Source organism: Muscardinus avellanarius (assembly GCF_963383645.1).
Source record: "Muscardinus avellanarius genome assembly, chromosome: 7".
Classification (NCBI taxonomy): Eukaryota; Metazoa; Chordata; class Mammalia; order Rodentia; family Gliridae; genus Muscardinus; species Muscardinus avellanarius.
The window spans coordinates 27,626,579-27,639,688 of record NC_137793.1 but is presented as its reverse complement, the minus strand read 5'-3'; positions in this window follow the sequence as shown (position 1 = coordinate 27,639,688).

Here is a 13,110-nt window from a genome sequence, read left to right as displayed (position 1 = left end):
CTGATTTTACTACTATTGCTCTATAGTATAGTTTGAAGTCTGGGATTGTAATGCCTCCTGCATGTTTCTTATTATTGAGGATTGCTTTGGCTATTCTAGGTCTTTTCTTTCTCCATATGAAGTTCATGATTGATTTTTCTAGGTCTCTGAAGAATGTCACTGGTATTTTAATGGGAATTGCATTAAACCTATAGATCAGTTTTGGCAGAATGGCCATTTTGATGATATTTATTCTGCCTATCCATGAGCACGGGAGATCTTTCCATCTTCCAAGGTCTTCTTCAATTTCTTTCTTTAATGTTTTATAGTTTTTGTTGTAGAGGTCTTTTACATCTTGGGTTAGGTTTATTCCTAGGTATTTTATTGGTTTTGAGGTTATAGTGAATGGAATTGTTTTCTTTGTTTCTTTCATTGTGGATTCGTTGTTGGCATAAAGAAAAGCCAGTGATTTCTTCAGGTTGATTTTGTATCCTGCGACTTTGCTGAATTTGTCAATCAGCTCCAGAAGTCTTTTGGTTGAGTTCTTTGGGTCTTCCAGATAAAGGATCATGTCATCTGCGAATAAGGATAATTTTAATTCCTCTCTTCCTATGTGAATTCCTTTGATTTACTTCTCTTGTCTGATTGCTGTAGCAAGAGTCTCAAGGACTATATTGAAAAGGAGTGGTGATAGTAGGCATCTTTGTCTTGTTCCTGACTGTAGCAGAAATTCTTGCAGTTTTTCCCCATTCAATATAATGTTGGCTTTGGGTTTACAGTATATTGTCTTAATGTTGAAGTACTTTCCTTCTATCCCAGTTTTTTGCAGTGTTTTTAACATAAATGGGTGTTGGATTTTGTCGAATGCTTTTTCAGCATCTATTGCTATGATGATGTGGTTTTGTTCTTGGTTCTATTTATGTGGTGAATAACATGTATTGATTTGCGTATGTTTTTTTTTATTGGTGCACTGTATTCATACATCATAGTAGGATACATACTTTTGTAGACATACATGCACACTTTTCCCAGTCAGCCCCCACCCAAACCCCACCCCATTCTCTCCCTATCTCTCCCTCCCATGCTTGGCTTAGTAGTTGACATCTAGTATTATGGCAATTTATCTAAAATTAAAAATGATAATCTCACATAACAGTTTTATTTGTCTGATACCAAGCTTTTGATGACTTAAAGATAACATTCCAATATTTCTTTTTGCTTTCTTTCTTACCAGAGAATATTTTTTTTCTATTTTTTAGGTAAAACTATCATATATTTATATATTTATTTTTCAGAAAAAAATCTATCCTAATATGGAATATGGACTCTAGGTACCCAAAACGATCTTGAAAAAGTACAAAGCAAGAAGATATATATTTTCTGATTTCAAACCATATAAAGCTACAATAATTGAAACAGTGTAGTACTGTTCTAAAGGCAGATATATAGACCATTGGAGTTAAATAAAAGCCTAGAGCTAAATTCTTCCCTATATTGTCACGTTATTTTTGACAAGGTTTCCACGAACATTTGGTGGTTGAAATATTAATCTTTTAAATAAATATTGTTAAAAAATAATAATTACATGGAAAATAATAAAATTGGACCCTTACCTAATCCCATATACAAACATTAACTCAAAATAGATAATAGACCTAAATATAAATCTTAAGACTATAAACTTTTAGGAGAAAATCTGGGTCATTAAACCTCACAACATTGAAATTGGCAGTGATTTCTTGGTTATGATTTCAATGGCACAGGCAACAGAAGAGTATACAAACTCCCTAAAAAATAAAAAAAATATTGTATATCCAAAGACAATGTAAACAGGGTTAACAGTTACTAATAGAATGGGATAAAATATTTCCAATTGCTATATCTGAAGGTATATTAATATTCCAACTAGAAATCCTAAAAATTAACAACAATAAAGGCAAACAATACCCTTTAGAGATAGGTAAAAGACTAACATAAATAATGAATCTCCACAGATAACCAATCTTAGTTGTCTGTTGGATGGAAAATCTTGTTTCTCTAGTTCTGGAGTGTGTTACATATTTCTTCTTTGTAGTTAATCTCTTTGAGTATTTTCTCTAGTGCTGGTTTTGAAGACATAAATTCCTTCAGTTTCTGTTTGTCATGGAAGCTTCTTATTTCTCCATCTAATTTGATAGAAAGTTTTGCTGGGTAGGAAATTTTTGGCTGGAAGTTGTTTTCTTTCAGAATTGGTAATATGTTACTCCAAGCCCTTCTGGCTCTCATAACTTGGTTTGGGAAGTCTGGAGTGATTCTAATTGGTTTGCCTCTGAATGTCACTTGACCCTTTGCTTTGGTTGCCTTTAAGATACTCTTCTTGGCTTCCACATTAGTCATTTTGACAATTATGTGGCGTGGGGATCCTCTTCTCCGATCCTGTCTAAAGGGAGTTCTATAAGTTTCCTGGACCTGCGTATCGACCTCTTGCTCTATGTCTGGAAAATTTTCTGCTATTACTTCCTTGAAGAGATTGTTGATCCTTTTGGTTTCACTTTCTTTTCCCTCCTCTATTCCAATTATTCTTAGGTTAGCTCTCTTAAAATGGGCCCATATTTCTTCAATATCAGATTCCTGCTGTCAGATATTTTTTTCTAGATTAGAAACTATGCTTTCATTTTTGGAATGATCATCTTCTAAGAGCGAGATTCTGTTCTCCATGTGTTCTAATCGGTTGTTTGTGCTTTGAATTGAGGCCTTTACTTCATTAATTGCATCCATTATCTCTTTTTGGCTCTCTCTGAGTTCTTTTCGAAGCACCTCTATTATTTCTACAGTTATTTTCCTGATTTGATCTTCTAGAAATCTGATTTTCTGTTTTATCGGGTTCTGATGTTGTGGGGTTGTGTGCATTCATTGCTCCAGTGTTATTCCTCTTTCCCATGATTTTGGAAGTTTGTGCCTTCTCTGGGTTCTTCCCTTGGGTCACTATGACTTCACTTAAGATGCTCTGGATCTCGAGTCAGTAGTATCTCAGACCCCACTACTCCTTTACTGGGTTGTATCACAGAGTCTCCGACCCAGAGAGTCGATAGAGGCTGCTTTAGACTGTGGGGGGTACCAGGTTGCACATTCTCCTATGGTGCGATATCTCTGCCACTGCCCCTCCCCCACTGGGTCAAGTCCCAGGGAGTACAGTACTGGGATTTCTCCTCTGTGGCCCGCAATTTGACTCACTGTTCTTGAGTACGCAGATGGAGCTGTATTGGCCTTGCTGAATTCGGTGCTGCTGCCGCCGGTGGCAATATGGCGCCGCTGCTACGCCTTCGGCTGTGGGGCTGGCGTTTTTCTCTTGGTTTTGATTTCCACTCTGAATCACTGCAGCGTGCGCTGAGCTCGGCCACTGGGAGCTTTAGATGCTCTCTGCGCGGAGAAATCCCGCCTGGCTGTTCCGCAGTGGCTCACCTCGGCTTGCTGTAGCCATCCTGTGAATTCGCCGGTGCCGCCGGCAGTATGGTGCTGCTGCTGCCGCGTCTGCAGCGTCCTTAGGCATGAGGCCGGTGTATCTCCTCTGTGGCTCTGTTCTCAGTCCACTTTCTCTCTGGAGCCTGGTGATTTTTTCTTTCACTGGTGATGGTGTTTTCTGGCTATGAAAGGCGCTGATTTTGTGGTAATGGAGATTTGTTGTTAGCGGGGCTCTTAAGCCCCGCTTTTCTCGGTCGCCATCTTCCCGGAAGTGACCTGATTTGCGTATGTTGAACCAGCCTTGTTTTTCTGGGATGAAACTGACTTGGTCATGATGTATTATTTTCTTGATATAGTTTTGAATGCGTATAGCTAATATTTTGTTTAGAATTTTTGCATCTATGTTCATTAAGGATATTGGTCTGTAGTTTTTCTTTCTTGAGGTGTCTTTATTTGGTTTGGGGATTAATGTGATACTGGCCTCATAGAAGGAATTTGGGAGTGTTCCATCTCTTTCAATTTCCTGGAACATGTTTTGTAGTATTGGTATTAGTTGTTCACTGAAGGTTTTGTAGAATTCAGCTGGAAACCCATCTGGGCCTGGGCTTTTCTTTGGTGGAAGAATTTTTATTGCCGTTTCTATTTCTTTGATTGTTATTGGTTGGTTTAGGCTTGCTATGTCCTCTTGGCTGAGTGTAGGAAGGTTAACTGTGCTTAGAAATCTATCAATTTCTTCCAGGTTTTCAAGTCTATTGGAGTATAAAATTTTAAAGTAGTTTCTGATAATGTTTTGAATTTCTTTACTATCTGTGGTGATATCTCCTTTTTCATTTCTAATTTTCATAATTTGAGTTGATTCTCTTTTTCTTTTGATTAGGTTGGCCAGGGGTTTATCAATTCTATTAATCTTTTCAAAGAACCAACTTTTCATTTTATTGATTCTTTGAATTGTTTTTTTGTTCTCTATTTCATTTATTTCTGCTCTAATTTTGATGATTTCTTGTCTTCTGCTGGCTTTGGGAATAGAATGTTGCAGAATTTCTAGATCCTTGAGTTGTGTCATTAGGTTCTTTACTTGGTGGTTCTCTGTCCTTTTTATGTGGACACTCAATGCAATAAACTTTCTTCTTAGTACTGCCTTCATGGTGTCCCATAGATTTTGGTAGGATGTGTCTCTGTTTTCATTTGTTTCCATAAATTTCTTTATTTCTTCCCTAATTTCTGCTCTTACCCATTTGTCATTCAATAGTGTATCATTCATTCTCCATGAATTTGAATACTTTCTTTTGAGTTTCCTGTTGTTGATTTCTTTTTATTTTATTTTATTTTATTTTATTGGTGCACTGTATTCATACATCATAGTGGGATACAAACTTTTGTAGACATACATGCACACATCGCCCAGTCAGCCCCCACCCGATCCCCACCCCATTCTCTCCCCATCCCTCCTTCCCATGCTTGGCTTAGTGGTTGACATCTAGTATTATAGCAATTTATCCAAAATTAAAAATGATAATCTCACATAACAGTTTCATTTGTCTGATACCAAGCGTTTGATGATTTAAAGATAGCATTTCAATATTTCTTTTTGCTTTCTTTCTTACTAGAGCATATTTTTTTCTGTTTTTTTAGGTGAAACTATCATATATTTATATATTTATTTTTCAGAAAAAAATCTATCCTAATATGGAATATGGACTCTAGATACCCAAAACGATCTTGAAAAAGAACAAAGCTAGCAGATATATATTTTCTGATTTCAAACCATATAAAGCTACAATAATTGAAACAGTGTAGTACTGTTCTAAAGGCAGATATATAGACCATTGGAGTTAAATACAAGCCTAGAGCTAACTTCTTCCCTATATTGTCAAGTTATTTTTGACAAGGTTTCCACGAACATTTGGTGGTGGAAATAATAATCTTTTAACTAAATATTGTTGAAAAATAATAATTACATGGAAAAGAATAAAATTGGACCTTTACCTAATCCCATATACAAGTATTAACTCAAAATAGATAAAAGACCTAAATATAAATCTTAAGACTATAAACTTTTAGGAGAAAATCTGGGTCATAAAACCTCACAACATTGAAATTGGCAGTGATTTCTTGGATATGATTTCAATGGCACAGGCAACAGAAGAATATACAAACTCCCTAAAAAATAAAAAAAACATATTGTATATCCAAAGACAATGTAAACAGAGTTAAAAGTTACTAATAGAATGGGATAAAATATTTCCAAATGCTATATCTGAAGGTATATTAATATTCCAACTAGAAATCCTAAAAATTAACAACAATAAAGGCAAACAATACAACTTAGAGATAGGTAAAAGACTAACATAAATAATGAATCTCCACAGATAACCAATCTTAGTTGTCTGTTGGATGGAAACTCTTGTTTCTCTGGTTCTGGTGAGTGTTACCTATTTCTTCTTTGTAGTTAATCTCTTTGAGTATTTTCTCTAGCGCTGGTTTTGAAGACATAAATTCCTTCAGTTTCTTTTTTTTTTTTTTTTTAAATTTTATTTTATTGGTGCACTGTATTCATACATCATAGTGGGATACAAACTTTTGTAGACATACATGCACATATCGCCCAGTCAGCCCCCACCCGATCCCCACCCCATTCTCTCCCCATCCCTCCTTCCCATGCTTGGCTTAGTGGTTGACATCTAGTATTATAGCAATTTATCCAAAATTAAAAATGATAATCTCACATAACAGTTTCATTTGTCTGATACCAAACTTTTGATGACTTAAAGATAACATTTCAATATTTCTTTTTGCTTTCTTTCTTACCAGAGAATATTTTTTTCTTTTTTTTAGGTGAAACTATCATATATTTATTTTTCAGAAAAAAATCTATCCTGATATGGAATATGGACTCTAGATACCCAAAACAATCTCGAAGCAAAAACAAAGCTAGAAGATGTATATTTTCTGATTTCAAACCATATAAAGCTACAATAATTGAAACAGTGTAGTACTGTTCTAAAGGCAGATATATAGACCATTGGAGTTAAATACAAGCCTAGAGCTAACTTCTTCCCTATATTGTCAAGTTATTTTTGACAAGGTTTCCATGAAGATTTGGTGGTGGAAATAATAATCTTTTAACTAAATATTGTTGAAAAATAATAATTACATGGAAAAGAATAAAATTGGACCCTTACCTAATCCCACATACAAGTATTAACTCAAACTAGATAAAAGACCTAAATATAAATCTTAAGACTATAAACTTTTAGGAGAAAATCTGGGTCATAAAACCTCACAACATTGAAATTGGCAGTGATTTCTTGGATATGATTTCAATGGCACAGGCAACAGAAGAATATACAAACTCCCTAAAAAATAAAAGAAAATATTGTATATCCAAAGACAATGTAAACAGAGTTAAAAGTTACTAATAGAATTGGATAAAATATTTCCAAATGCTATATCTGAAGGTATATTAATATTCCAACTAGAAATCCTAAAAATTAACAACAATAAAGGCAAACAATACAATTTAGAGATAGGTAAAAGACTAACATAAATAATGAATCTCCACAGATAACCAATCTTAGTTGTCTGTTGGATGGAAACTCTTGTTTCTCTGGTTCTGGTGAGTGTTACCTATTTCTTCTTTGTAGTTAATCTCTTTGAGTATTTTCTCTAGCGCTGGTTTTGAAGACATAAATTCCTTCAGTTTCTGTTTGTCATGGAAGCTTCTTATTTCTCCATCTAATTTGATAGAAAGTTTTGCTGGGTAGGAAATTTTTGGCTGGAAGTTGTTTTCTTTCAGAGTTTGGAATATGTTACTCCAAGCCCTTCTGGCTCTCATGACTTGGTTTGGGAAGTCTGGAGTGATTCTAATTGGCTTGCCTCTGAATGTCACTTGGCCCTTTGTTTTTGTTGCCTTTAAGATTCTCTGCTTGGCTTCCACATTGGTCATTTTGACAATTATGTGGCGTGGGGATCCTCTTCTCGGATCCTGTCTAAAGGGAGTTCTATAAGTTTCCTGGATCTGTGTATCAACCTCTTGCTCTATATTTGGAAAATTTTCTGCTATTACTTCCTTGAAGAGATTGTTGATCCCTTTGGTATCACTTTCTTTTCCCTCCTCTATTCCAATTATTCTTAGGTTAGCTCTCTTAAGATGGGCCCATATTTCTTCAATGTCAGATTCCTGCTGTCGAATATTTTTTTCTAGATTAGAAACTATGCATTCATTTTTGGAATGATCATCTTCTAAGAGCGAGATTCTGTTCTCCATGTGGTCTAATCGGTTGTTTGTGCTTTGAATTGAGGCCTTTACTTCATTAATTGCATCCTTTATCTCTTTTTGGCTCTCTCTGAGTTCTTTTCGAAGCACCTCTATTATTTCTACAGTTATTTTCCTGATTTGATCTTCTAGAAATCTCTGATTTTCAGTTTTATTGGGTTCTGATGTTGTGGGGTTGTGGGCATTCATTGCTCCAGTGTTATTCCTCTTTCCCATGATTTCGGAGGTTTGTGCCTTCTCTGGGTTCTTCCCTTGGGTCACTATGGCTTCACTTAAGGTGCTCTGGATCTCGAGTCTGTATTATCTCAGACTCCACTACTCCTTTACTGGGTTGTATCACAGAGTCTCCGACCCAGGGAGTCGATAGAGGCTGCTTTAGACCGTGGGGGGTGCCAGGTTGCACGTTCTCCTATGGTGTGATATCTCTGCCACCACCACTCCCTCACTGGGTCAAGTCCCAGGAGGCCCAATACTGCGATTTCTCCTCTGTGGCCCGCAATTTGACTCACTGTTCTTGAGTACGCAGATGTAGCTGTACTGGACTCGGTGAATTCACTGCTGCTGCCGCCGCCGGTGGCAATATGGCGCCTCTGCCACGCCCTCGGCCATGAGGTTGGCGTATTTTTTCTTCTCTGGTTTTGATTTCCACTCTGAATCCCTGCAGCGTGTGCTGAGCTCAGCCACTGGGAGCTTTAAATGCTGTCTGCGCCGAAAGATCCCACCTGGTTGTTCCGCAGCGGCTCTCCTGGCTTGCTGTAGCCGTCCGTTGAGTTCGCCGCTGCCGCCGGCAGTATGGCGCTGCTGCCGCGTCCTCGGGCGCGTGTGTCTCCTCTGTGGCCCTGAGCTCTGTTCTCAGTCCGCTTTCTCTCTGGAGCCTGGTGGTTTTTTTTGTTTTTCTGGTGATGGTGTTTTCTGGCTATGAAAGGCGCTCTTTTTGTGGTAATGGAGATTGGTTGTTAGCGGGACTCTTAAGCCCCGCTTTTCTCAGTCGCCATCTTCCCGGAAGTCCTCCTGTTGTTGATTTCTACTTTTATTCCGTTGTGGTCTGAAAAGATGCAAGGAATTATATAACATTTTTTGAATTTGCTGGTATTTTCTTTGTGTCCCAGGATGTGATCTATTTTGGAGAAGGTTCCATGGGCTGCTGAGAAGAAAGTGTATTCTGTAGTTCCTGGTTGAAATAATCTGAAAGTGTCTATTAGGTCTATTTGGTTTATGGTTTCCTTTAGTTCTAAAGTGTCTTTACTCATCTTTTGCCTTGAAGATCGATCCAGTGTTGTGAGTGGCATATTAAAGTCTCCCAGAATTATTGTATTTGGGTCTACTTGGGATCTTATGTCCAGAAGGGTTTGTTTTACAAATGTGGTTGCACCCACATTTGGGGAATAAATATTAACTATCATTATATCTTCTTGGTGTATTGTTCCTTTTAATAAAAGGAAGTGTCCTGATTTGTCTCTTTTGATGTGTTTTAGTTTAAAGTCTGTTTTGTTGGATATCAGGGTTGCTACCCCTGCTCTTTTTTGGTCACTGGTAGCATGGTATATCTTTTTCCATCCTTTCACCTTCAGCCTGTGAATGTCTTTGGCTGTGAGGTGAGTTTCTTGCAGACAGCATATATTTGGATTATGTTTCCTAATCCACATTGCCAGTCTATGTCTTGTGATTGGTGAGTTAAGTCCTTTGACATTAAGAGATATTATTGAAATATGATTTTTGTTTTCTGCCATTTTGTGTTCTGTATACTCTTGGGTGGTTTGATCTTTCTTCTTTACTTAAATGGCCCACTTATTAACTTCCTCTCTCTCTGATTCTGAAGTCTGCTTCTTTTTTCTTCCTTATGGTTTATTTCTTTAAGAATTTTCTCTAGTGTTGGCTTTGAATTCATGAATTTTTTGAGATTCTGTTTATCTTGAAAGACTTTGGTTTCACCATTGATCTTGAATAGTAGTTTTGCTGGATAGATGAGCTTTGGTTGGAAGTTATTTTCTTCCAGGGTCTGAATCACATCGTACCAGTCTCTCCTAGCATTCCTGACCTGGGTTGTATAGTCTGGGGTAATTCTTATTGTTTTAGCTCTATATGTCACCCGTCCTTTTGTTCTCACTGCTTTTAAGATTCCTTCCTTAGCGTCTATATTGGTCATTTTGGTTATTATGTGGTGTGGAGTGGTTTTTCTTTGGTCCTGTCTCAGTGGAGTTCTGTATGCCTCCTGGACTTGAAGGTCCAAGTCTCTTTCCATATTTGGATAATTCTCTGAGATTATTTCCTTGACGATATTACAGATGCCCTTGGTCTGTACCTCTATCCCTTCCTCAATGCCTATTATCCGTAAATTAGGACGCTTCATATTATCCCATAATTGCTGGATGTTTAGGTTTTGTTGCTGTAAAGATTTCTGTATATTGCTGACTGTGTTTTCGGTTTGGGATGTACTGTCTTCTAATATTCATATTTTGTTTTCCATTTCATCTAATCTTCCAGAATTTCTTTCTATTGCTGTCTTCATTTCACTTATTGCCTCTTTCATTTCATTCCAGACCTCTTTCTGATTCTTTTTTAGTGTTTCTAATTCACCTTTAACCTCCTCTATACTTGTTTTAAATCCTTTCATCATATTGAACATCAAGATTCTGAACTCCCCTTCTTGCATTTCTAGTAGGTCAGTATTTGTGATTTCTGCAGTCTCCTCATAATTCCTGGTTCTCATATTTATAGCGTTCTCTGTCCTGTTTTTCTGATTTCTACCCATCGTTCGTGAGTATTATGCTTAGTCTAATCTTAATATTAGGAGATTAGGGGTATTGGCAAGTCAGCAGAGCCTTTCCAGTGTTGAGGGTGGGTGATGTGGGAGGAGCTGGGGTGATTGGTAAAGGAGTCGGATTAGGTAGAGGATATGTTTAGGTTGAGAAAGACTTTAAGTATGATAAGGTAATATCTTGCTAGAGATAGTTAACTAGTAGGACTCTTGTTGTTAGTAGAGTAATTATGGATATAAGAAATACTCTGAGTATTAAACCAGGAGGTATATTATGGGGAAAAGTTTTGGGGGAAAAAAGTATGTAGGTTAGTGTGGGAAGGTTTGTAAATAGGGGTGATGGAAGGAGCAGAAAAACATAAAAAAAATCCACACAAGATATCAAGACTATTGTGTATTTCAAGAAAAAGAAAGGAAAACCCAATCAGAGGAGGAGAATGAAAAAAGGAGGGAAAGAGGAAGAAAGAGGAAAAAAGAACAAGAGTAAAATAAAAGGAACTATCCTCTGTGTGATATCAGAAAATAAGGTAAACTATCCAATATATATATATATATATATATATATATATATATATATATATATATATTTAAAAAACACAACAAGTTAAAGTAAAAGAAGTGTGGGTTAAGAAAAAAAATAAAACAGCAATATCCATACCAAAACAAAAGCACTGTAAAAGCAAAATAAAACAGAACATCCACATTAAAATTAAAACAGTCCTACTTATTTACGCATATATGGTCAGGTCCATATAATATGTGCGTATCTGATTGCTTTGGTATCTTTCAGAATATAATCCACTGTCTCTTAGTTTTCTTTGTACTCTATTTTTATCTTCTTAGGTCACTCTGAGTGTTTGGATATCTTTCTCTCCTTTAACTGCTTTAGGTTTATGTGTTCGGATGTCTGGGTTCACTGTTATTTGATTCTGTACAATTCACAGGTTCTGCGAAATTCCAACCTGTAGTCAGCCCCTCTGCACTCACCACCCTAGACTCCTGCCTGTGCTTCCCTACAGTAGGGGTGGAGGATGACCAAAGTATTATTGGAACCTCCCCCTGAGGTCCTGTGCAGATATTGTGGCCCGATGGATTTTCCTGTGTCTCTGGAAATTCCAGCTGGGCTAGCCGGTGTGGTCCCAAGGTGTACCCTGGGCAAAGGGATGCCGGATCCTGGATGCCCACACTTACTGCCAGAGCTCTGCCTATTCCGAGAGTGCAGGCTAGGTGCGTTGCTTTTACTGGACCCAGGTGTGAGTGGGTGCAGCTGCCTATTGCTGCTGGTATGCTCTTCCAAGGTGTATTGAGTTGTGTTCTCGCTTAGAACTAAGCATCTGGCTACCGGGCGGGTGGGAATACCCAGCGGTGGGCCAGGATAAGTGCTCACGGGTCCAGGTGCACAGGTAGTGCGCTGTGTCCAGCAATGGTCTCTGCCTCCCGCGGGACGTAGAAGGTGGGGTGCCCCAAGGAGATTTCCAGGGCACACAGGGCTTTCTCAGCCTGGAAGGCAGGCTATGGCAAGGTGGCAGGGGTTAGACACACAGGCAGGCTCCGATTTAGGGGTGGCAGTGGTGCAGGCACTGACTACTAGCAGGGGACTGGGGCGCAGACAAGGTGCGTGAGGAGAGTGCTGTGTTCTGAGGCTTGGGCCAGTGCTGGGGGGGTTGGGGCTGTGGCGCACGCTAGGACCCGCACTTTCCCTGGGCGCGCTCAGATACCTGACTTCCTTGGTTCAGGCTTCTGTGGGAGACTTTGTGTTGTGATCCAGTCGCTGGTGAGCACACAGAATTCTGACGTGGGTGCTGCTCACTGCTTAAGATGAGGTCCTAGGTGCGTTTTCAGTCCCAAATTATCTTGCCGCGGTACTTTCAGGCAGGCAGCCGTGCAGGCAGTCGCGCATGCAGCCCGTTGCCACCCGCAAGCAGCCTGCCGCCACCGCCGGGCATTCCGATAGTATCTGCAGCAGGTCCGGTGTCCGATCTTTCTTCTTCTTCTTCTTCTTCTTCTTCTTCTTCTTCTTCTTCTTCTTCTTCTTCTTCTTCTTCTTCTTCTTCTTCTTCTTCTTCTTCTTCTTCTTCTTCTTTTCTTCTTCTTCAAGTTCAGGGGTCTGCCGAGGTACCTGGATCTGTTTTGGTTCCTGGTATGTATTTATTTTGTTGATTAAGACACTGCTTTCTAAGTATTTGAACTTTATTTGCTTCAGCTACTAAGAAGTGCTGTGTCCCTCAGTCGCCATTTTGAAAAAAAAATTTTTTTTTTACATTTCTAAATAGAGGCAGAGTTCCTCAGGAAAAGGGCCTTTTTACATTTCTAAAGAGAGATAAGGTTCCTCAAGGATGTGAAGAAATCCCAGATCTTGGATAAGCAACTTAACACATCTTGGGAGTGTAACAAAAGGTGTGGGGGTCTGTGCCAGAGACAGAGCTGCCCCACTCCTGCCTCAGAGGGGGCGGATCTGGCTGGGATGGGGACAGAGGACACCTGGGCTAGAGATAGGACAGCACATCTACATATCAAAGGACCTGCCCAGATATGGTCAGGTGGCCTATAAGAAAGCTCCACATGTTGTATCTTTGGTGAATTCCCTCAAACCGCCCCCACCCCTGTGCCTTTTCTGAATGGCATGGGGCTTTAACTGTCTTCTGTATTTCTATCT